At 36.2% G+C, this 23,918-nt stretch overlaps 1 protein-coding gene across 4 annotated transcripts in view; it reads right to left on the reverse strand.

Annotated features, from left to right (window-relative positions):
• Positions 1 to 23,918, reverse strand: part of ptgir (prostaglandin I2 receptor) — a 50,966-nt gene that overhangs the window by 1,744 nt on the left and 25,304 nt on the right. The gene's annotated exons all lie outside the window — the stretch shown is intronic.

Consider the following 23,918-nt stretch of genomic DNA (forward strand, 5'->3'; position numbering starts at 1 on the left):
TTAGATGCATGAAATGAATAAATATTGCTCATATACAGCTGTTTAAATAATATCCTCCATTAAAATGACCGGAGGCTTGGACCTGGAAGCAGTATTCCTTACGTCATGAGTCATGACTTAACACACAGATAAATATTTAATAGATTAGTTCTGCGATTAAGGCTGTGCTCTGAAAAACAAGTCTAGACGTTAGCATAGTTGTCCTGCATCAGTAAACCAAAACCTCAACCACAGCAGATCTACACACTCTCAGAAAAATTGGTACAAAAGTTGTCCCTGGGACGGAACTTAAAAAAAGTCCTTACACTACACATTTTCCATAGCGTCATTGGCAGGGCAGCCAGAGCTTTTACGCTCTCGCCGATGGCGGTTTGAACCCACAGTAAACAGTAAAATTTAAACTTGTTACTTCAGCGGCGAAAGTTCAGAGCGAATTGGGTGATCAGGTCAGTAAAATTAGTGTTATTTACCTAGTTACCTTTCAGAAAAATTAAATTATTCGCTTCTTTTGTATAATTTTTAATATATTTCTAAAATCGATCGAAATTAAGTCACAACCTCGAACTTCGAATTCGAAAATGGGGTCGCCAATGCTGCCACGACCCCATGTCACGTCCGGTCGGCCTGCCAAGCGAGGGAAAATAAACCTCTCAGAGGTGCCTTTAAAAACATGGATCCAGCGGAACGCGATTTATATTTGAAACACAAGGGATGTATCGCTACAACTCCTTGAAATGCATATCATAAACAGGATTACTACCTAGTGATCTGACTTTGGACAGAGCGCAGCTCTCTGCACGTGCGCGAGAGAGCCGCCAAGATGCAGCGGGTTATATTTGAAACAAAAGGGATAGTTTGTCTCAGCTCGCATGAAACGCATTAAACTGAACAAATACGTAAGGATTACCACTTTAGTTTATGTTTATACTTCGGATAGATGTGAGAGCACGTGAGACAGAAAGAAGCGCAGCTGCTTATGACGCACTGGTTTAATTTCAGATGCCAGGGGCCGGTTGCACCAGCTGTGCGTAAGTTACAACGTAGCTTAGTTACGACGTAAATGGGCACTAAGTTACAACTTACGCATTACTAAATGTTTTTGCGTTGCACTATTAAACTTACTTTAAACGTAACAATACATTGTAACTAAATATTTACGGAAGCCTCTGTCCATGAATAACGCTTGGAATAAGACGTCAGACAGATTATATTACATCGATGAGCTCGTATAAATTATGAAGAGCCGTAAGTTCGTTAACGAGTTTTCAAGAACTGTTTAATTTTCTGTGTATCCATCAATTAAAATAAAATTTAAAATTTCTTCCTGTTTGTTTTCTCCTCCATGTGTGGGATTGATATTTTAATTAAAAGTGTAATGTTTTGAGTTCGATAACGTTTGCTTTAACGTCTTTTTTAACTTTCAGTTTAGGCGAGACAACAATGAGTTTGAAATTACGTACTGTTCAGACTATTTCCTGTTTACCCATTATAAGGTTTGTGATTGGGTTAAGAAAAATAGACGTCATTCTATGCGACAACGCATTACTTTACGGAGAGCTTACGACCTACTACTGTAGCTACGTTCTGCCTTAAGAACAAATTGTGCAACCGAATTAAGTAAAGAGTTAGTTATAAACTAGCTAGTAGTTACTAAGCCTCTAGTTTGGACTTTACGTCCCAGTTTAAGTAAGAACTTACGAACGACTGGTGCAACCCTACCCAGGAGTCCAAGAAGTGCGCATTTTGTGTGTGCAAGAAGAAACCTCTCTCTACAAGCCCTCTCACATAAAATGAAGCCCACAAACCCCCATGCGAGGAAAAGTACGCAATGTGCATGTTAATGTGAAACTATAATAATAATAATAATAATAATAATAATAATAATAAATAAGTATGGCCTATCATTTTTTGTCTTAAAAAAAAAAATTAAAATCGAGAATCGAATTGAATCATTCATGACCTTAGAATCGAAAATGTAATCGAATCGAGGATTAGGGGAATCGTGACACCCCTATTTTTTAACCAGGAAAATCACATTGAGATATTTCTCTTCTATGTCTTCATTTAGAATGTATATGTATATGATGTCTCTAGTGATTTTTTTGCCACCCCAATTAAAAACACTGGGTCCTACCCCAAAAAGGTCCACCCATGAAAAAACTGGCTATGCCCTCTGTTGTGCAAGTCCAATGGATGAGGAAGTACAAAAGTAGATTTTATGTACAAGAAATGCAAAAGAGTGTTACTGAAGTTTCACACTTGTCTAAAGTTAAGAGCTTTTCACATGCATACATCTTCACCATGCCACAGTTTAACAGCTTTTAACTCGACACTTGTGCAAAACTTTTTGTTGGGACATACTGAGAATGACCAAATATGGACGTTTTTTGACTGACCAACACTTAAAAAGAGAGAATTCAAAAGTCTAATGTCGCTTTTTGTAATGATGTCTTCTCTATAATGGTATCATTTGGTATTTTCTTAGTAAATATTGATGTATGCAATTTATATGATGAATCTCCATATCATGTAAATGCCTACGGTTTGAAATAACAAATCAGTCTCCCAGATTGATGAACCCAACTGTAGGGGAATATTAAATGTCTGTACTCCCATAAGCATGATTTTGAAAGCAATAGTCAAACATAAATGCCATGTAAAATCGCATCGAGAGGCTTTAAATGGTTGTTAGCCTTGTGAAAACTTTTATTGTGTTTTCCAGGACGGCTCATGAAGTGATTTATTGTGATTGAGAAGTTATCTGGTGCCTTAAGGTTTAAATATGTTTTTTCTATACAACTACTACAAAACCACAACATTTAGCCTCTCCTATAAGACACAGCACAAGAATGAAAGGTATTGCCATAATTTAGCTGGCAGACATAATTGTGCTATTGTGACGATACTACCGGGAAGATCTGCGCAGTGTCTCTTGCTGACATGAAGTGCTCCTGTGCTTTATGTTTAGAAGAAACGTGCTTGCTGCCTGCAAGCGTAATTCTGTGCTAATGTCAACGTTTATATGTTACATAACCAGAGATGCTCAGACACGACATTAATATCAAATGACGTAAATGACGTTCATACTATGCTGCGTAAGCTAAACATCTGACTGGGAAAGATTTGTTTTATATTGATAGATTAGATACCTTCCTCATTGTGGCTTGTTATCCAAGCTCTATAGTGTAAAAAGTCTAACAGGTGACACGAATGACCCCATTGCTGCTGTGTTAAGCCATTTATGCGACATTTTTAATCATGTGCTCTGGCAAAAAAACTGCCACCCTGTGCCATCAGCTCTGCAGGACATCACTATGGAGTGTGTGATCACATGGGAGTCTGTAATCGCATGGTTGTCAAAACACTTTAAGCAAACACACCCCATTTTATTCCCCTATATGTCCATAAGACCCGATATGGTCCTCCAGTGCTGTTATATTTCCCTTGTGACAGGCCACCAAAAATGGCCCATCATCAGTATCTCTTCAAGCATGTTTTATGGGTATGGTCACGCTTTGGCTCCATGCCCTCACCACCCGCTGGCCAGAATTTGATAAAAAAATATTTTGGAGTTCACACAAACCATACAACGGACTGACCCGAATCAATTCAAACATTTAGTTTAGCCACTTATATCAGATTCCACCCAAGACTCTCATCAAAGTTCGGATCACTCAAATCCAGATCACATTTTCAAGCAGAATTGTATTTCTGACTGGTAGCCAGCAGCAAAAAAATAACAATTTTATGTGTCATCTTGAAATTACCAAACCAAATTGTTAACTTATCTTCCTAAAAAACTTGATGAGTTAAATCAAGTGTTTTAAATAAGGTGACATCTAAAACATTCAGGAAGGGGGTCCTCAAAGACCAGGATTGGGAAACTCTGTCATAGGGAAATGACAAAAATGAAAATGCTGATATACACTCGTATCATAATGTAAAACTACCAAAAACTCACAATCCTAATTTTTATCTCCATAACAAAATCCGAGATAACCAGATATGGATTATCAATACATTGCTTTCGGTGATTCTGTGAGCCTGGAGACTGCTGTGTACACTGGGAGCTTATAAAATGTTTGCTTAAATGTGTGAAATAAATAAATAAATATTGCTCATAAACAGCTTTTTAAATAATATCCTCCAATGGAATGACTGGAGGCTTGGACCTGGAAGCAGAATTCCTTACGTCATGACTTAACACACGGATAAATATTTAACAGATTAGTTCTGCGATTAAGGAAAAACAAATCTGGACGTTATTAGTCGTCCCGCTTCAGTGAACCAAAACCTCAGCCACAGCAGATCTACACATTCTCCGAAAAATTGGCACAAAAGTTGTAGGACAGAACTTAAAAAAAAATCCTAATATGTACCATTTATGTATAAATAGTAGGGCTGGACCATTTGACCTAAAGTCAAAACCTCACTTTATTTGACATTGATTACGGTTATTATTATTTTTTGCCTCATAGTTCACTGACAAGGTTTGTACTGTAAATATGCTCAGATATTAAAGGAGAGGATATAGATTTTTCTATTGAAAGTTCATTTGTTATTTGTAATAGTCAAACATCAATGCCATGTAAACTCGCATCAGGAGGCTTTAAATGAGTGTTTGCCATGTGAAAACTTTTTTCGTGTTTTTCAGGTCTGCTCATGAAGTGATTTATTGTGATCGAGATGTTATCTGGCGCCTTAAGGTTTAAATCAGTTCGTGATGCAATGCTAAGTGAAGAAAGGGAAGAAAATACAGCCAAACTATATGTTTTTTCTATACTACTACTATTACAAAACCACAACATTTAGCCTCTGCTATAAGACACAGCACAAGAATGAAAGGTATTGCCATAATTTAGCTGGCAGACATAATTGCGCTATTGTGACGATACTACCGTGAAGATCTGCGCAGTGTCTCTTGCTGACATGAAGTGCTCCTGCTTTTTATGTTCAGAAGAAACGTGCCTTAATTCTGTGGTAATGTAATGTTTATATTACATAACCAGAGATGTTCAGAGACAACATTAATATCAGAGATGCTGACGTAATGTTCATACTATGCTGCGTAAGCCAAACATCTGACTGGGAAAGATTTGTTTTATATTGATAGACTAATTTCGGTAAATGTGTTTTTTATACCAAGGATGTGACAAGAAGAAAACCACTATATTTTACATAGCGTCTTTAGGTTATAATAACATTAAAAATTCAAATCCATAATTTTATTTTTTAAAGATTCATCATAAAAACTGATTATTTTTTCTGCAAAATGCAATAAATCCACGACAGTTTTTTTTGTTCAAAATGCTATAAATCTATTGAATCAATATATAAATGTGCATTCATCTTTGCCATGTTCGTTGTTCGATTTTCGTTAGCTTCGAGTAAAATAATGGAAAGTTTTTCATTAGATCCCCTGAGGTCAATGTGTTAGCATGACAAAAGCTTGATGCAGTCCTGTGAGAACAAGCAAAAGCCGGCATTTTTCCTTCACCCGAGTGCCTCTAGCGCAAATTATTCGATTTGGATGGCTTACGTCACCACAGGTTTATAAATGCCATCAAAATTATTATTTTGTTTTTGTTTGCAAGTTAAAATATTTTATTTTGTCCAAATAACATGCTAGTGGGATTGTAAAATGAGTCAATGTAGTTGGTGTTTTGATAAAATCATCAATTTAAACTTATCTCGTTGGCCTAATGAAATATAATGACTTATAGACACAGCGTATAACTCCGCCTCACATGGGCACTTTACAACAGTCGCATGTAAGTCCATTCGTCTATGACATAAGTTAAAATAAAAGTTTATTATCATCGTTTGTTATTTTTCTAGTTTTTCACCTCACTTTCCGAGTCGTTGATAAATCGTTTGTTGTAATTAATCCAAGAAGCACACAGAGGGCACTTTTCCCGTTGTCACATTAGCTTAGACCTGCGGCGTACTTTCAGCAAAGATGTTTATATTATAGAGATGGCAAACTTCCATTAGAAAACCTGCAACAATCAACTTGGCTAGCATGCAACGCCTCAGCCAGTCAATAATGATCAGTGATATATGTAGCGGGCGTTCAGATTGTAACGACAGTCAGTTACAATTTACATTTTACAGTTTCATGTCAGGATTTAAGATTACATTTTAATCAGTTCATTTAAAACTGCTTCTGGTCCTTCTCTGTGTATAGCAGTGTTGCTATGCTAATCTTGCAGGCTTCCCTAAAGAGGGTCTTTGCTTTCAGAATCCTAACTGTATTTGCATTTTCCGTATCAGATCCACTGCGGCAGCCAGCCTCATCTTGCATGATGTTAAAAAGCTCAGGTGTTTGTTTGGCATCAACATCATTGTGATCACGGCTAGTTTAACTTCTGCGCGCTCGCTTCATTTTTTTCTCCGGCTGTATGTGTTTTGTGCATGTGCTGCACACACGTGCATGATCTTGCTTATTCGACAATCTTTACGTTTTATCGATTTAATTCTTATCGACAATTAATTGAAGATCGATTAATTGTTAACATCCCTACTTTGTAGTTTATGAGAAGCGATTTCTGTTAAAGAAAAAATCTGCCTTTGGCTTAAACTTTAAACACTGTAATTTTGCAGATGTTGTTTCTGCTGAAACAGCAATATTACACACTAACTGAAGTTAATAAAGTTAAATCATAATCAAGGACCCCTCTAATAATCTCTTCTATGGGTTGTTTTCGAGGAAAATGACAAGCGACCTATATTGTCATTTGGGCTGGAGGATATGTAACAGACTAATAGCTTAACATCATTTTTGCATCATCATTTTTGGGCTGATAGTTACAGTATAGAAGGACTGGGTGATGTAAAGAAGATTTCCCGATGAGATGGGGAAATCATACTGACGTAGGCTACTACTCAAAAATAAACACTATAGTGTGTGCTAACCACAATGACTCTGGGCCCATTGATGGTTATCTGCATTTACATCTATAGATATCACAGCTCAGAACCATCATCAGCAACTTACTGTATAACAACCAGTAAAAATGCAGAACGGCCAATCGAAACATCTAATCATTAATCACAACTATAAAGTACAGACTTTTGGCAGATAAAGTACATTTACAATATGTGGTGTCTCTTCTGGGAAACTGGACCACAAATATTGCTAATGCATTGTGAGAATGTCCCTCCCACTAAAACCACCTGCAACACACGGGTAGGAAGAAAATCACTGTTCATTGCTGTAATATAGCTACGACTAAATAGCTATAAAAAAACAAGAAAGGCCTGTGGGTTTGGAAAGACATGAGAGCGTGAGTAAATGATGACAAAATGTCTCCTTTAAGGGTATCTGTCTCTTTAAAACTAAAGTAAATGACCACGCACAGAAGAAAATCGAGTAAACTGTTGAAATAAAGCCATGTTACTTGATCTTTAATGCTTTTTAATCCTATTTATTAATTTAATTGTAGTTTATGGGACAACAGTTGCCACTCAAAACAAAAACAAGCACGTTGTTGTTAGTTTTTACAAGATCTTCCATTCGTAAAGATGGTTTACTTTCTCCAAAGAGTTCACAGCAGAAGTGAAACTGTTTAACACCTTTCCCTTCAGACGAGACCTTGTGATTTCCTGTTTTAATGTACATGTGACCTTCTTTGAAATGATGCATGGTGTTTACCGCACCTACAAGTTACCACTTTGAGGTTTTCGGTATTCATAAAGATCATAAATGTAAGGGTGACTGTTGGAGAGTGTGGGAAAGTTATAAATCTTTCGCAAACAAATTCTATTCCATTCATTCATCCAGACAACTTTTATTTCCTTCTGGGTTTCATTACACATCTCAGTTTTTTTAGAGATGCACCAATATATAGGCCAATAATCGCTATCAGTCGATAAAAGCAATATTTTAATAGTTTAAAAACAACCTAGTCATGAATATCAGTCATGTGACGTCATTCCAGTCGCCTGCCGCCATCTTGAGTACCTACCGAATACCAGTAGGCTACTGACAAGCATTGGCTAGCTTGCTACGATTTACGGATTTCGTATCTTTTACTGTCTATGATTCTTACGGATACGGGAAATGGCTACGAAAGACAACATTTCGCACCTTGACTGTCATGAAAAGATGCTACTTTAAAAAAATATGTTGGTTAAGGTGTGATGCCTACTCGATCCCTGATCCCTGATCTACCACTATTTTTACAACACTAAGAAGGCGCGACACAACATGAAACTTTGCTCGAAGTATCACCTGGATCTCTACACATGAACGTGAGTATTGAGAACATTGTTTGTGAACACAGAGTTTACTAAAAAGAAGGTTTTGAACAACTGACTTTGTCTGTTATCCGCTCGCCATCTTTGCCAGACATAAAGAATCGATTTCCGAATGCGAATGAATGAATCTCATATAAGGCTCCTTTTTCAACTAGAAGGTTTTTCACTTGCGACAAAACAACAAATTATGCGTGCATTTATATGGAACTATGCTTTAGGAGCTATCCATCTTTACTCTCCTCCCTCCTTACGTCGCATTCAGAGATAAATACATCTTGACTGGCAAGATGGCGGCGAGCGGACGCCAAAACAGCCAGAGTCAGTTGTTCAAAACCTTCTTTTTAGTAAACTCTGGTGTACACAAACAATGTTCTCAATGTTCAAGTTCACGTGTAGAGACACAGGTGATACTTCAAGCATAGTTTCATGTTATGACGCGCCTTCATAGTGTTGTAAAAACAGCGATTTTGATGCTCACAAATGATGCTCATTTTCCTGATACTCCGATAGCATCATTTGAGTCTACCTTCACCTCTCAGCCAACATCTGCGTACCTCCCCTCCAACCATTACAGACGTGACCGCACCGAAAACAGCAGTTTTAGGCTCTGTAGTAGCTGACTATCTTGCGGGTGGGTGTGATATGATAATTTACACATATAGTAAAACACTAAAAATCAGCCCCACTTAAAGTTAGGGTTTTTCTAAATGACACAAAAAAAAAACACAAACCACCATGAACATTCATCATAGTGAAATTTGAACAGTCACGCCTTACACTGCCTCAACATTTTTTACATTTGGTAATTATTATTAAAAAGGTATTTGATCAAAGAATGTAGCCTGACAAGACAGGTGTGAGCTGCTCCCCATCACATTCAGGTAACTCCTTAGGATGTGTACCATAACATCAAGGTGACATACCTGTTTTATTGAACTAATACATATTTTTGGAAGCAAACGTCAAAAATTATAATTAAGACACAACAGAACCGGTCTGTGTCTTTCATAGAAACCTGTCAACGTCACATATACGTGTTATATAGCATTACACGCTCCTGTATAGCTCAATGGGTTCGAACCCACATAGTGATGGATGTGTTTAATGCAAAGCAAGTTGCACAAAATGAAGTGCACGAATGATGCAGCAGTGCAAACAAAACTTGAAGAGCTTCAATAGATTACGTGCTGTCTCCATTGTTCAATATGGTGACATCTCGGCTTTCCTGGGCACATTACAGATGCTTAAAATAGCAGCAGTCCGGTAACACATTAAGCTTTCCATCATTCGTGGTTATAGTGTTACACTATAAGAGATTTTAACAGGTTTAAGAGACACAGAGTCAGTATTCAGGTCAATACTTGGATAAGTGTATAAATGGGCGTGTCAAAAATAGACACATGCAAACTTGACAACGGGCAAAATATCAACAGAGAAAATGATGACATCCGCTCTGGCTTGCTCAGCAACTTTCAAAATTAATCAAACAGAAGAAGGCTTTTCATAATTTGTTTCACAATGCTTTCGTGTTTGACGCCTTGCACAATGTTGACCAGTTCTCTTTTGTTTCTTTCTGTTTAACAATCAAACATTTTCAAGCGGCCAAAAAGGAATATGGGGTATGTATTTGAAAAATGTAAATCATAATTTGATCTGAGAGTAAATAAAGACTTCAAATGACTCATATGGATTAATTTAAAGCTACTTTTACCTTTTCAGCTGCGAGTTTGAAAACTTCTAAAGAAATTTCTAAAAAAAGTCACAAATAAATTAAAAATATTGGAGATGATTTGTTTCCCCCCATTTCGGGTTGCCAGAAACATACAGGAGCGCAATTGATGTTGGAAAGCATACATTATCTGCTTATTTTTTCGTATACTATGTTTTTGTTCTCTGAAACCTACAAACTGCCAATGTGGACTCAATCTGCAGCTCATTTTCGAGCTGCATACACCGGAGGTCGCATTTATGGGTCATTGTGGCCTCAAGTTTTGGTAAACCATTATCTGCAAGCATGTGAAAAATTAGGTCATTGAAATTCGGCTCTCCTTATGATGTCAAAAGGGGATCTTATTACAATAATTGTATTTTGAGCTAAAATGGACTTTGGGGACACCAAAGATTTATTTGACATCTTAAAAAATTATTGTGACATGTCCCCTTTAAGCAACCATGATAACTGGCAGTGGGCGGGATCACATAGACCAAAAACAGACATTTGGAGAGGGAAGGTGCATTTTTAAAAGGAGAATAACTGGCTACAGCGTTGTTTTTTAGAGAAATAGATATTATGTGAACTTTCTTAAATTTGCTGATCTCTGCGCTAAATGGCAGTGTCGTGGATGGATAGTGCAGATTAAGGGCGAAATTATCCCCTTCTGACCAGGGCTGTCACAAGGATTAAATAATCATCTCATCGTGATTGTTTGACTTCATCGCGATGATTTCAGATCACCGCAATAATTGCACATCTCTTTAAAAAACACAAGGGGGAGCTGCAGCGCCTGTATAAATGAGTCCGTATCAGATGGCGCTCCTTAACTGACATTGTAAACGCAATACATTGCAAAGCCATTTAATACAGTGGAAAAAAAATTATTATATTTATATTTTTATTTATTTATATATTTATATTTTTGTAACTCATCCGTTTAAATTATATTAAGCCTTAAAGTTCTGAATAATTAAGGGTGTGGCCACTTGAGTGAGGGGTAAACGGCCACTGCTGTCACTAGACTCGCGCTAGGCGGGCCTGGTTTCAGCAACCAGCCACCTCAGCTTCACCCATGTCCCGCCTCATTTCCCATTTTCGGTTTTCCGCAAGTGATCGCCAAGATGGCAATGGCAGGCAATGCCTACAGTACTTTAAGCATAAAAAACGATCTTCAGAAATCAATGCGTGACGTCATGGACACTACCTCCATATTTTTTTACAGGCTATGGGTAAAACATACATTTCCAAAACAGCAAATCCAAATTTAGGGAAGTGAAGGTCAGGATGCTATTTTTAGGGATATGTAAGGAATTGTGGTCCAGTACTAATATGACCTTAGTAGGATTGGCTATTTAGGGCCTGTTCTGGTATAGTCAGTTTATTTTTATAGCATTTTTATTTTCAGTTTTATTTTCAGACACTTTATTGTGTTTATTTCTTATGAAGAATTTTCAGTTTTTAAAAGATATATTCATTTAATTATATATATTTACTGCCAGGTAAACCTAGCAAAAGATTTAATTTAAAGGTGCAGTATGTAATTTTTAGAAGGATCTCTTGACAGAAATGTAAAATAATATACAAAACTATATTATCAGGGGTGTATAAAGACCTTTCATAATGAACCGTTATGTTTTTATAACCTTAGAATCAGACGTTTTTATCTACATACACAGAGGGTCCCCTTACATGGAAGACGCCATTTTGTGCCACCATGTTTCTACAAAAGCTCTTAACGGACAAACTTTTTTATTAAGTTGTCTCTAACAGTGTCATGTTTGTCCTTTGTCGGCTACTGTAGCTTCTCTATGTTTTTCAAAAGCAAGGGGTGAGCTTTGAACTGCAATTTGCAACCTCACCACTAGATGCGGCTAAAATTTACACACTGCACCTTTAATGTAGTTTTACATCTATTAAAACTTCAGTAAGGTGGCTACACAATAATAGCATCCCTAATTTCATTGATAATATAGCAGAATGGTTTTCCAAAACTAAGTTACTGGGTTGAACTTTTACACATTTTCTAGGTTGATAAAAGCACTGAGGACCCAATTATAGCACGTAAACAGGGAAAAAGTCTGAACTTTTAAAAGAAATTTTAGCCCCAAACAACTACGGTTAAGTTTTGACATCTTTTAGTAGATCTACATGCCATCCATGAACCAAAAAAACTGGTCAGAAAAAAAATTGACAAAAAATGGTCTCAAGCTATCACTGGCGCAGTACACTTTAAATAAGTTCTAATATGTAGCATTTAGTTCCAGATATGTATGTATTTGGCTCCAGTATGGACCTCCAAAGTACTAAATTGAACTCTTTAGGTGCAAATGTGTACTTGTTGAAAAGGTATAGTTTGTATAACTTGATTTATGACCATATTCATGCAATTTTCCAATCCATGTGTAAAACTGTGACTTTAATCAATGAGTTCATCTGAACTGGCAAAACTTCAAACAGTTAGTGTGATGAATATAAACCACCTCTGAAAATACAAAACATTTCTCTCCAAAAGTCCCCTACAAATGAAAAATGATGAAATCTAAAAGCACAAATGGGAGTGAAAAGACATTTGCTTTAAAAAACACACACTTATGTGTGTCAAGAAACCAATGATGTGTGTCCAATGAAATGTCAGAAAGTTAAATACAAAAACAAACATTTCTCATTCAGTTCTTTCAATGCCAAATAATCCAAGCCTGCTCTTCAAATTCATTTTATAGTTGTTTACATTTGAGTGTATGTGTCAACAACTGTCTCGTGTCTCATTTCGGTTTCAATTCCTCTTTTCAGAATACATCTGGAATAAACAAGAACTTAGGTCTGAAACTTATGAAAGATAATGTAACTGTACCTCTATCATAACATAGTAGGTGCATATCTGTCACAATAACAGATGTTAATACAGGAACCCAAAGTTTCTACAAAATATTTCATACATGTGACTCTAATTAAACAAAAACTGCACATTAAAATGTTTTCCATTGAATTACAGGATGACAAGGTTTCAAACCAGAACAAGTCTGCACATAAACATGATTTCTGAAGCATTGCTTTAATCACTGAAAACAGCCAGGAAAACATTCATGCAACTCATTTGTTTTCTGGACCTTCGTTTGACCTTACAAGTGATTTTTGTGGTATTAGGAATGGTGACTAAACTGAACAAGAATCGAAACATTCATCATAACATCTTACTGAACCACCATGCTCGCTGATAGACCAATCACCTTGAGATCAACTTATGCCAAAGCTCATCCAGGGAATGTTCCCAATGGTTTTCGGTATCAATGTAACTTGTTGGTGTATACAGTATGTAAGCTGGTTTCTTTGTTACAGAAAGAAATATATATAGATATATATATAGCTGTTTCCCAATTCAAGGGCTGCGACCTTATAAGCATGCAACCTTAAAAGGGAGCACTTGGTCTTTCAAGGGGGCAGCCTCAGAAGTTTGCGAAGAGAAATGAAATGAGACGGTCTACCCTTCGGAGGGCCCATAATTTGCGTCACCTGCTGCACGCGCCCACCGCGCCTGTCAGCAGGACACAGCGGAGACGTTTCTGGCTTATATATATGGAATCAGAAAAATATTTATTTATTTTAGAAAATATGACACGTTGATGTAGATTACACTATTAAACAGTATATTAAATTAATCAACCTTACAAATATACGCAACATAAAAAGAATAATATTAACACAAAACATAACTTATAATGCTAAAACAGTGACAAGAAAAATGTTTTCTGATAAATACACACTTGCTGTGACGCAATCGGTCTTAAAATGCGCCCTTAGAAGGTTGCAGCCTTTGAATTGGGACACAGCAAGAATGTGACTCTCTCCTTAACTATATATTTATGTTTAGTTTAAAATACACTTAAAATACACTTAATTAAAATGTACTCTATTATACAATTATAATTTGCTAAAGCATGTTACAATTACTAATATTAAAATCAGTGGCGGCCAGTGACTTATTTTTCGAGGGCGCTCGAAGCGAAGCTCGTCACAACATGTATGTAGCTCGTCATGTGTGTGGTTCATCATTTCAAAATGTGTTCGATCCGTCATGTGAACCTTGTCAGATACTTGCTTAATCTTGTGTAATCAAAGTTTAGTGTTAAATTAGTGTCTTGCGAGTATTTTGTGAACGTGAGCGCGTCTCTTTTATCATAAACCCTTTTGACGCGTGTGCAGCAGGCATTTATTTTGACATCATTTATGTTAACATCATGCAACTAACACATATTTTGACATGACTAGCAACAAACGACACTCCAAACACATATTTTGAATTCGCGCCCCTCTGAAGATAAGTCACTGGCCGCTACTGATTAAAATATTAAATCTGCATTTTTATTTACTTTTTTAGTTAAAAATAAACAAAAATGTAAGTACATAAAAAACAATGTTTATCTTGATCTGAAACTGTCAATTTTAATTTTTTTTTAAATGTATGTTTTAAACAGAGATGGTGATAAAGAGGCAAAACCTTGGTGTGTTTAATCGTTTTCTTTCAGTTTTATAATTAAAATACAGGAAGCCAAAGAAAGTTGTGCCTGGTGTTTAACTTGTAGTTTGCAGCTTTATTCTGTAGAAAACTATGGTATACAATATATATATATACAATATGGTATGATAAATTTATGTATTTCATAAATACATTAATTTATCATACAGGCCCTAGTTTTAGATCCACTGGTATACAGTATAACTATTATGTATCACCGCAGTAGCACTAATAGGTGGGCAATATCAGAGTAGAAGTTAAGAAATTAATTTAAGATGACTAAATAATCAGTTGTAGTTTTACCCACATTATTTAGGCCAATAAACGCAAAACAGTATCGACATTACAACAATGGTCAACAGTGTCAAGTCAAACGCTGCACATTTTGTATGCAACTTTAGGAAGTGACAATGTTTTTGTGGGTAGAGAGAAAAAGGTGACCTACATTTAAACAGATATTCCAGCAGATGAGCAATCTTAACCAGCGCTCACATGAGAGAAATGACAATGTTTTTACCACACATGCATGAGAAACTCGACTCTGCATAATACCATCAGATAAAACAACTCATATCAAGCCAAGGCAACCCGCAACCAAAGGAAAACAATGCCGCTATTATGAACAAGACGGCACATAAACTATGGAAAAAGATGCTAACAGTGTAAGACTATTTTGGGGCAGATGTATTAACAGCTTGCGCCAGCATTACGGTTATGCCGATAGACGATACTATCGACAATAGCCAGACATATGGCCGATAGCGGGCTTTCATGACCATAGTTGGCGATAGTAATTATTATTATCATCATCATAGTTTCACATTAAAGCGGCTGTTTTCCTGTGTTTTTGAAGCTTTTGTGTGCAATATAACATGTGTTCATGTTTCGTGTATAAAGAAACGCAGTATGTTTCACACAATTTTCTTATCTCTATACCGGTCTTTGGGCTGATGTCTTTCTTGATCTATGAAGTCCGCTCTTCAGAAATACGTAACGAGTTTTGACTGTGTAGCTTGTTTAGTGTGTTGTTATTCAACAGCAGCTTAGCTTAGCTGGCGACTGGCGAGCTAAGTCATAAACTCTTATATTGACGTTATTTTTTCAGGAAGTAGAGAGCTGGATTTCAAACAAGCCATTCTCTGTAAAAAAAGAAAATATATTGCTTGGCATTAAACTTTGAGATTTATAATTTTGCAGGTATCATTTATGCACTAACAGTAACATTACACACCAATTAAAGTTTGAAAAATGGAATCACGAAAAACGGACGCTTTAATGCAAACCCTAAAGAATTTTTGCTCTTTCTCCCCCTACAGGTTGGAAGCGGAATTGTCCATAACCACTGTCGTAAATAATTTAGCCTACCGCAGCAAAGCTGGCTCTGATTGGATTGTAGGTCTGCCGTAAAGCAAGTTTTTGTAGTTTTCACTCGAACTACAGGACCGTGACGCGACGGTTGGAAACTTCTTTGGTGCGGTTTTGGCCTATAGAGGGCTGCAAAGCGAATGTGAAAGTGCCGTTCACCCTGTTTCGAGTGGATGAATGACTGAAACTTTTTTGGAAACGTTATTTTAAGGTAAAAAAACTGTTTGGTGTTGCTTTAACATGCGCATAGCATGCTTTTCCTTGCATGAGAGGGTTTGTGGGCTTCACTTTGCACAAGAGAGTTTGTAACGCAAGCGGCATGGATTTCTCCTCTTGGAGTCTTGCTTGGACTCTCTGTTAAAACAAAATGGTTTGCAAGTCAATTTAACCTACTATTTTAAGTTTTGACGTAAAAAGTTGACATAACTTAGAAAAGCAAGTTGAAATTAACATTAATTTTTTTAAGTTAAAGTAACAACAATATATGTGTCAGGGTCTCTGAAGAAAGATTTTAAATCTATGTTTTTAAAAGTGCAGTTTATCAGGGGTGTATAAAGACCTTACATTATGAAACGTTATCAGTTTATTACCTTAGAATGAGACGTTTTTATCTACATACACAGAGGGTCCCCTTACATGGAAGTCGCCAATTTGGGCCACCATGTTACTACAGAAGCCCTTAACGGACAAACTTTTTTTTACTAAGTTGTCTCCGACGATGACATGTTTCGCTACAGTAGTCTCTCTGTGTTTCAAAAGCGAGGGGTGAGCAGTGGACTGAGCCGTTGGTTGCAATTCACAACCTCACCACTAGATGCCGCTAAAATTTACACACTGCACCTTTAATGTAGTTTTACATCTATTAAAACTACAGTAAGGTGGCTGCACAATAATAGCATCCCTAATTTAATTGATAATATAGCAGCCCTGAATGTAAACAAGACCAATGCTTGTGTAACCAATGCACATTTGTTCAGTCAACACAACACATACTGTAAGATGCGACGTGCTTTATAAAACACACCACACCGACTCCAATCAACACCAAGTACTGGAACAATCCTTGTGGTATTCCGATTTCCCATCAAGATCAAATTTTGGACCCTCTACAAATAAAAAATGTAGGATAGGATTTCGGGAAGTACCGCATTTTGAAATAATGTGAATTCACAAGAATGTTTCATAACTTCAGAAAAACAAGGGCAGGACTATCTTACAACATGCTTTAAGAATTAACTCAAAAGAAAGAAAATCTCCAAAAACACACAGGTCATGGGTGAACACAAACCACAGACCCCAAATATCTAGAGATGCTTAAACTCTTTTGTCGAAGACCTGAATTCACCACAAATATATTTCACATGCTACTCACGTTCCAAACAAATCCCAAAGCGTTACTTAGAAAATGTATGGTTTGACTTAATGACATCAATAAATTAAGTGTACTTTATTTATACATACACATTTAAGTGTATGAGGCATTTTAGCCTGAATAAAAGGCTATTGATCATGTTTATATGTCCTATATAGGACACTACTGTTGTGTGTGTATATGTTTGTGTAAAACATGTTAAAATTCAGATGAATCAATGCTATTGTTTTTGAATGACACGCCCCCTGGTTGGGATTTATAGGCCGGTTGGATGTGAGGTGTGAAAAAGTGCAAAGGCTTTTGAACAGTGCGATTTCAGAAGTCAACTATACCTTGAATTGTCTTATTTAGATATTTGAAAGTGACTGAATCACAGTGAGGAGTAAACAGATTAGGGCAAACTTTTACATCCTTATTTGGATACCCAACAGTTTACCAACCTCAGCAGTTTAACATCCTATTTTACAGATCTACTGCTATTTTACTTCCTTTCTATAATAGTGGCCAAAACCTCATTTGAAAGCGGCAAACAGACTGTTTTGGAAGGAAATGTTCCAATGCAAAGAAAATTACACAAGGTTTAAAGGTTGCAAAACATAGCAACAGCTATTAAATATAGCCATTTTATTTACATGCACTTACAACATATTGACAGCTTCCTTAGAAAAAACTTACCAGAGCCTTTCGCAAGAATTACAATTGTATTTGTATACACTTCAAATACTAAAGGGAATTCCTCTTATGCTTTCATTTATAGCACGGACCTCATCTAGATCTGAAATGAAGATATTGGTAAAGGTGAAGATAAGAAAATATTTCTCAAGTCTCTCTTGACGCATTTTGCAACAAAAAAAATCAAGACTGTTTGCCAAAAAACAACATCTGTCTGATGGGAAATAAGAAGTATTGAGTATTTTCAGATGTGGGGTGTATTTCAATCAGAGATATAAATCATGGTTTTGATAAACATGGACTTTAGCAGCACAAAAGGTCATGGGTTCGAACCCAGGGAACACACATACTGATTAAAATGTGTACCTTGTTAGTCGCTCTGGATAAAACGTCTTCCAAATGCAAATTTACTAATACATTTTTAAAACCAAAAGTTGTAACATTATTTCAGGCACAACAAACTAACATAATCAACTGTATTGGCATTAACATAACATTAAGTAAGAAATAAATGACGACTGGCCATTGAATTATTCAAAAATAATGCGATGCAAAGCGGAGTGCCGGTTTGCCACCTTGGGTGTGCATTGTTTTCAAACGATTCAACGGCCCGTCGTCAATTATTCCTTAAATAATTCAAAGGACCAAAGTCAATTATTCCACTTATACCACAGTTACAACAGACATTGCTCTGGTGGTTATTTTTAAGACATGTGAAAGGTTAGGTGTGCGCTTATCAAAAAATAACCCGTGGGAAAATTTTCAACCAATCAGAATAAAGCATTTAACAGCTCAGTCTTATAACAAAGATTTATAAATGATAAAAAAAACCTATGATGCTCTTTTGATGGTTCATGTCTCGAAAAGCTGCAGAGCTGAAAGTGAACCGTAACTCAAGTTATTGGCTTTAAATGGAAAGAGTGGTCCAGAGTTTGAAACCATTTTCCGTAAAATTGCTACGCCACGACTGGCAAAGCGTTCTATGTACTTTCTACCATGAATACATGAACCCTATTGATAACGTTGCATCGAGAAGACACTGTGCTGTGCTCTCTCTCCCTCTCTCTTTGTGCCGTGAAAGCGAATTTGGTTAATTTTCACCTCCAAAGCAGAAGGCTGTGAACAATCAGTAGTTAAAATTAATCTACGATACCACAACAGGCCCTAATGACTGCTTCTCTAATCTGTAAATTGGGTTAACCATACAGAATAGGTTAGTGTCTAGTTTATTTGGACCAGATTGCTCCTCCGAATCACAACCACTTAAGCCCAGGATACACTGCAGTATTTTTGCCATCCTATAGATGGTTTCATCCTAAACACGTGCGGTGACGCAATTACGCTTCTGGTCGAAACTTTACTTCCGGTTTCTGTTTGTTTAATGGTCTGACTGGTTACTAAACTGAACTCTTGAAAAAATACCTCATGGAAAATAACAAATGTTTTGGTTTCCTAAGTAATCTACGTGTTGTTTATTTTGCTTGTTATATAAATAAACAACTTTAAGCCTCATATTATGTTCTGGGTCAATTTTACCCGTTTTGATTTTTAAGCTGGATAAACCAGTTAACCTGTGATTTTATTCTTGAAATTTTGTGACTTTTTGTCATTTATGGCCATGAACATGCATGCAAAGGTTGGACATGCTGATATGTTTTGAAGTGTACCAAAATCATTTTGTAACGATTTTGAGGTTCGCGGGTCAATTTGACCCACATTTTGTTTTGTTCCAAAGCAACTGTATAGACCTAAATTAAATATATATTTTTTTGTGTTTTAGTTGCTATATTAGTGTTTTAATATCCTGAAATGGGGGTAAAAATGCTTCTCCTCACTCTTTTGAGTACTGAAAAAGACTTTTACAGACACAGATGGTAAAAGTGAGCTATCATTCTATTTACAATGTATATGAAATACTGCTTAAGTTAACTGCTTAGCACAAATCAGGATTTTTGTTCCGATTTTGATGTTCTTGGGTCAATTTGACCCATATTTCTTTGTTCCAAGGCAACTGTATAGACAAATTAAATACATTTATTGCGTAAATGTTGGTGTTTTACTACCCTGGAAAAGGAAAAGTGAGCTTTTCCTCACTATTTTCAGTACTGATAAAGACTTTCTCAGACACAGAAAAGTAAATGTGAACTATCATTTCTATTTTCAATTTATATGAAATACTATGTAAAGCTGATTAATTTAGACCCACAGAAAATCCAGAGGTGAAGACAGGTGATGCCAGCTGTGCCCCACAAAACACGACACCAAAATAAGCACCATTTGTGTAAAATGCAAGAAGTCAGAAAGCATATCATGTAAACAGTGATTTGTTGAATTTGTACAATGAGCCTTAAGAACAAAAGATGAGCATATTTAGAAAAAGAAAAGCTTCATTTCATTTTACAGCAATATTAAATTGTTGATTAAGGATGTTTAAAAAAAACAACATGTGGAATTAAAATTTAAGTTTTTGTGCAACATTTGTTAAGACAAACATGTTAAAAATTTTGGTTAAATGCATTTTTTTTAAATAATACTTTTTAATTTTAAGTGTTTGTAATGTGTGACAAAGACTGATACTAAAATGGTCCTGTTCATACCTAATTCCTTCTTGTTTCATAGTTTCATAATGTGATATTTAAGGAATTGCATTGAATCCAATGCGGGTCAATTTGACCCACTCCATCAAAATCGTCACAAAAATTCGAACACAATACAAGGGTTAAAAGGACTTTGTTGTTATTTATTCTTAGCGGAGTTTACCGGAAGTTACGTGTTGACCACGAAAGCCATGTGTTTATGTTGTTACTGCTGAAACCGTCTATAAGATCATAACCTTATCACACTGTGCAACATGGATAATTTTAACTTGGGTACGAAAAGCAAGTAGACTGTACGATGATGACACCTATTGAATCGTAGGCTGTGACAGCTGTGAAGGCTGCGATACACGTTAGCGCAACGTCATCAGCATGCGCTAGTGGTAACTAAATACTGGTAAGCAGGTCTTAACAGCAAACACACTGTGAGTTGATCATGCTGAATTTCTGACACTGTCAAAAAACGATCGTAGGCTAACTATCTTTTGTCGCAAGATCAGGAAAACGTCTGTCTTTGAACTTCTCTCACTGTACGAAGTAGGACCACTGATTAAGAGCCAGGATTGCAGAAATTGCGACGATTGTTTCGCGATGGCAATCTTTCATCTCGGACAGCCAAAATTCATGCCGTGTACGAATCCCGGGGTTAAGTACTGTACAATTAATAATCGTTGCTTTTATGTTCTATTGAGTGTGCTATATATGTAGTTTAGTACGTTGTGTTGTGTGCACTCAAGCTAACCGGCTAACTCACATTTATAGTTCTGCTAATCTGCGATCGGCCCGCTATTTTGTCTACAAATGTGTTGATTTATACAGAATGCCTGGCGTTCTTATGATGATATGTTGGTTTACAACTATACACTGTAGTCCCTTTCTACTGTAAACACACAGTAATGTGCCACTGCGACCAATCAGAGCAGAGTAGCGTCATGCAAAGGAAGGGGTTTGGCAAGATGAACCTTTAAACCATTCATTTGAGAGTTGTTGGGAAAATAAGAACGAAAGTGTTTTTTGACCTTGCATGTATGTAAACCTGTTATTGGGAACTCCCAAAGGCACATATTAACCTTTCTAATAGCAAAATATGTGCCCTTTAACAAATGCAAACTTATTCTGTTACTAATACTAATACTTAAAATACATTTAAAAACATTTGGATAATCATTGTTTATATTTACCTCATAGATATGTGAACACTTTAGAAGAATTTGGACGTTATTAAAACGATTTATTAATATAACCAACCTTTTAGTGATATACATACAAGCCATGACATAAGGTCAGCAATAACACCCAGAAAATACTCAACAAACACCCAGAAATGTTTGCAATTCTTTATACAAATTAAACCGTTTGAGATGAAACGGTTCAGTTTCAAGAAAAACATGAAAAATGTTTGCATAACAAGCAGCAAGCACCATTCATTTGTCTTGTGGTTTGTAATTACAGCTCAGGAGACTGCTGTATAAATCTGAAAGGTCTGTTTCAGAAATACAACACTGGCTACACATTATAAGTAATTTAATAAATGGTTTGAATTACAATAGAAGCAAAGTTAATGATTTGTGTCCAAGATCAGCTTGTTTCTGTGCACTCAAAACACAGAAATGCAATTTGGATGCCCTTAAGGTTAACAAAATGTTTTGCTTCTTGAGTGGATATTTTCTCTTGTCAGTATTAATTTGCCCACCTCGACTCGGTTTTAAAGTTGTGTGTTTTATACTAAATGCTGTAATTCTCAAGACAAACATTACATAAAGCTGTGTTGAGCTCTTAAATTAGTCATTCACTGCGATTCTTTGTTTCAAAGCCTCCAAACAAAACATCTCTTATTTCATCATCCAAGTGACCCTAAAGTTGGCCAAATTATTTTGAGTGTTATTTTTGTAGATTCATTCTTTAAAACCTTAGAGCGTTTAGGCAGACAAGAGCCACAAAACCGCAAGTATAATAATATTCACTTTGTGAATTTTTCAGTTGGGTAGGGCAGGAAACACATCTATTGACAACATGACCATTAGTCACCTTTGAGGCTTTCGGCAAGGTGATGTGCACCAACGTCAGACCTATTTAAAACAATCCAACAATACATACCAAACTCTAATTGTGTTCCTGGAGCTTAATTTAGTTGAGTATTGCGTTAGTAGCACAAATGTTGTGGGTTTGACACCCAGGGAACACATATACTGATAAAAATATGAAGCACGGAAAGCTGGTTAGAAGACAAGCATCTGTCAGATGCAAAAATTTCAAATGACTGATAAATATCCAGTAAATATTTCCTTGTGTAGTTTAATTTCTTAAAATATTGACTACGGTTAGTTGTCATATGCTTTGCTCCAGTAAATATTTCCTTAGTTAAATTAGGATATGTAAGTAATTTTTTAAAGCATAATTTATAAATAAACACTACTGGGGCTTTATCTTACACCCGGCGCAATGCGCAACCAAGTGTCTTTTGCTAGTTTCCACCCTGCGAATTATAATTTTCACGTTTAGCGCCACATTGTTTAAATAGCAAATGCATTTGCGCCCCCTTTTGTGCCCATGGGCGTTCTTGTCTGAAAACGAGGTGTGTTCAGGCGCATTGTTGGCGCATAGCTATTTTGTGGCAACTAAAATAGACTACGCCATTGACCAACAAAAACCTGCTCTAAAGTCAATAGGGCAATATGTTTTTTGTTATTTGAAGAGCGCATTAATAATATGCGGCTATAAACGGGACAACAATGCGGGTTTGCTTATCACATACATGAATGCGCAGCAGCACAAAAACGCTTTTAAATATGAAAGATTAAAGGATTGAATGTAAAAGATTATTATTGAGTCTCTTGGACATAAATGAGGACCGATTATGAGACGTCACGTTAGAAGACACAAAGAGCTGCTTCACCTGCAGCCTGGTAAGTAAATAAATGCTTTGCTTTAAACAAATGCATCTATTTTTAAATGTTTTTTTAAATGCTACCTCACGGATTTATTGTATATGATAACTCTGTACCTGTGGATATAGTGAGATGAGAAACATTTTTAAGTAATGCTTAAAAAAAACTCCTGACGCTGTCCAAGTGCTGAAACGTGCGGAGAGCCGTGTGAAAATTCTTTATCTCCTGTTTTAACAAATAAAGTATTTTTAGAGTACAAACCTTTTATTACATACTTGTAAATAATTTTTTGATGTTATTGGATAGCCATACATTTAAAGCAATTCAAAGCCTGCTATTTTACTTATATGATTAAAAGAAAACTTGTTTTAAAGGTTTTAATAAAAAATAACAATTTCAATACAAGTGAAAAACAACACAATTATTTAACATTAATTTTAACTGGGGATCTTCTTCCTCCGCTTAGTTTTTCAGTTTACAAAGTCCGTCATCTAAATAGGGATTAGACACAGCGCAACAGGCTTTTAAAGGGGATGAG

This window comes from Misgurnus anguillicaudatus, chromosome 24 (assembly GCF_027580225.2).
Source record: "Misgurnus anguillicaudatus chromosome 24, ASM2758022v2, whole genome shotgun sequence".
NCBI classification, from domain to species: domain Eukaryota; kingdom Metazoa; phylum Chordata; class Actinopteri; order Cypriniformes; family Cobitidae; genus Misgurnus; species Misgurnus anguillicaudatus.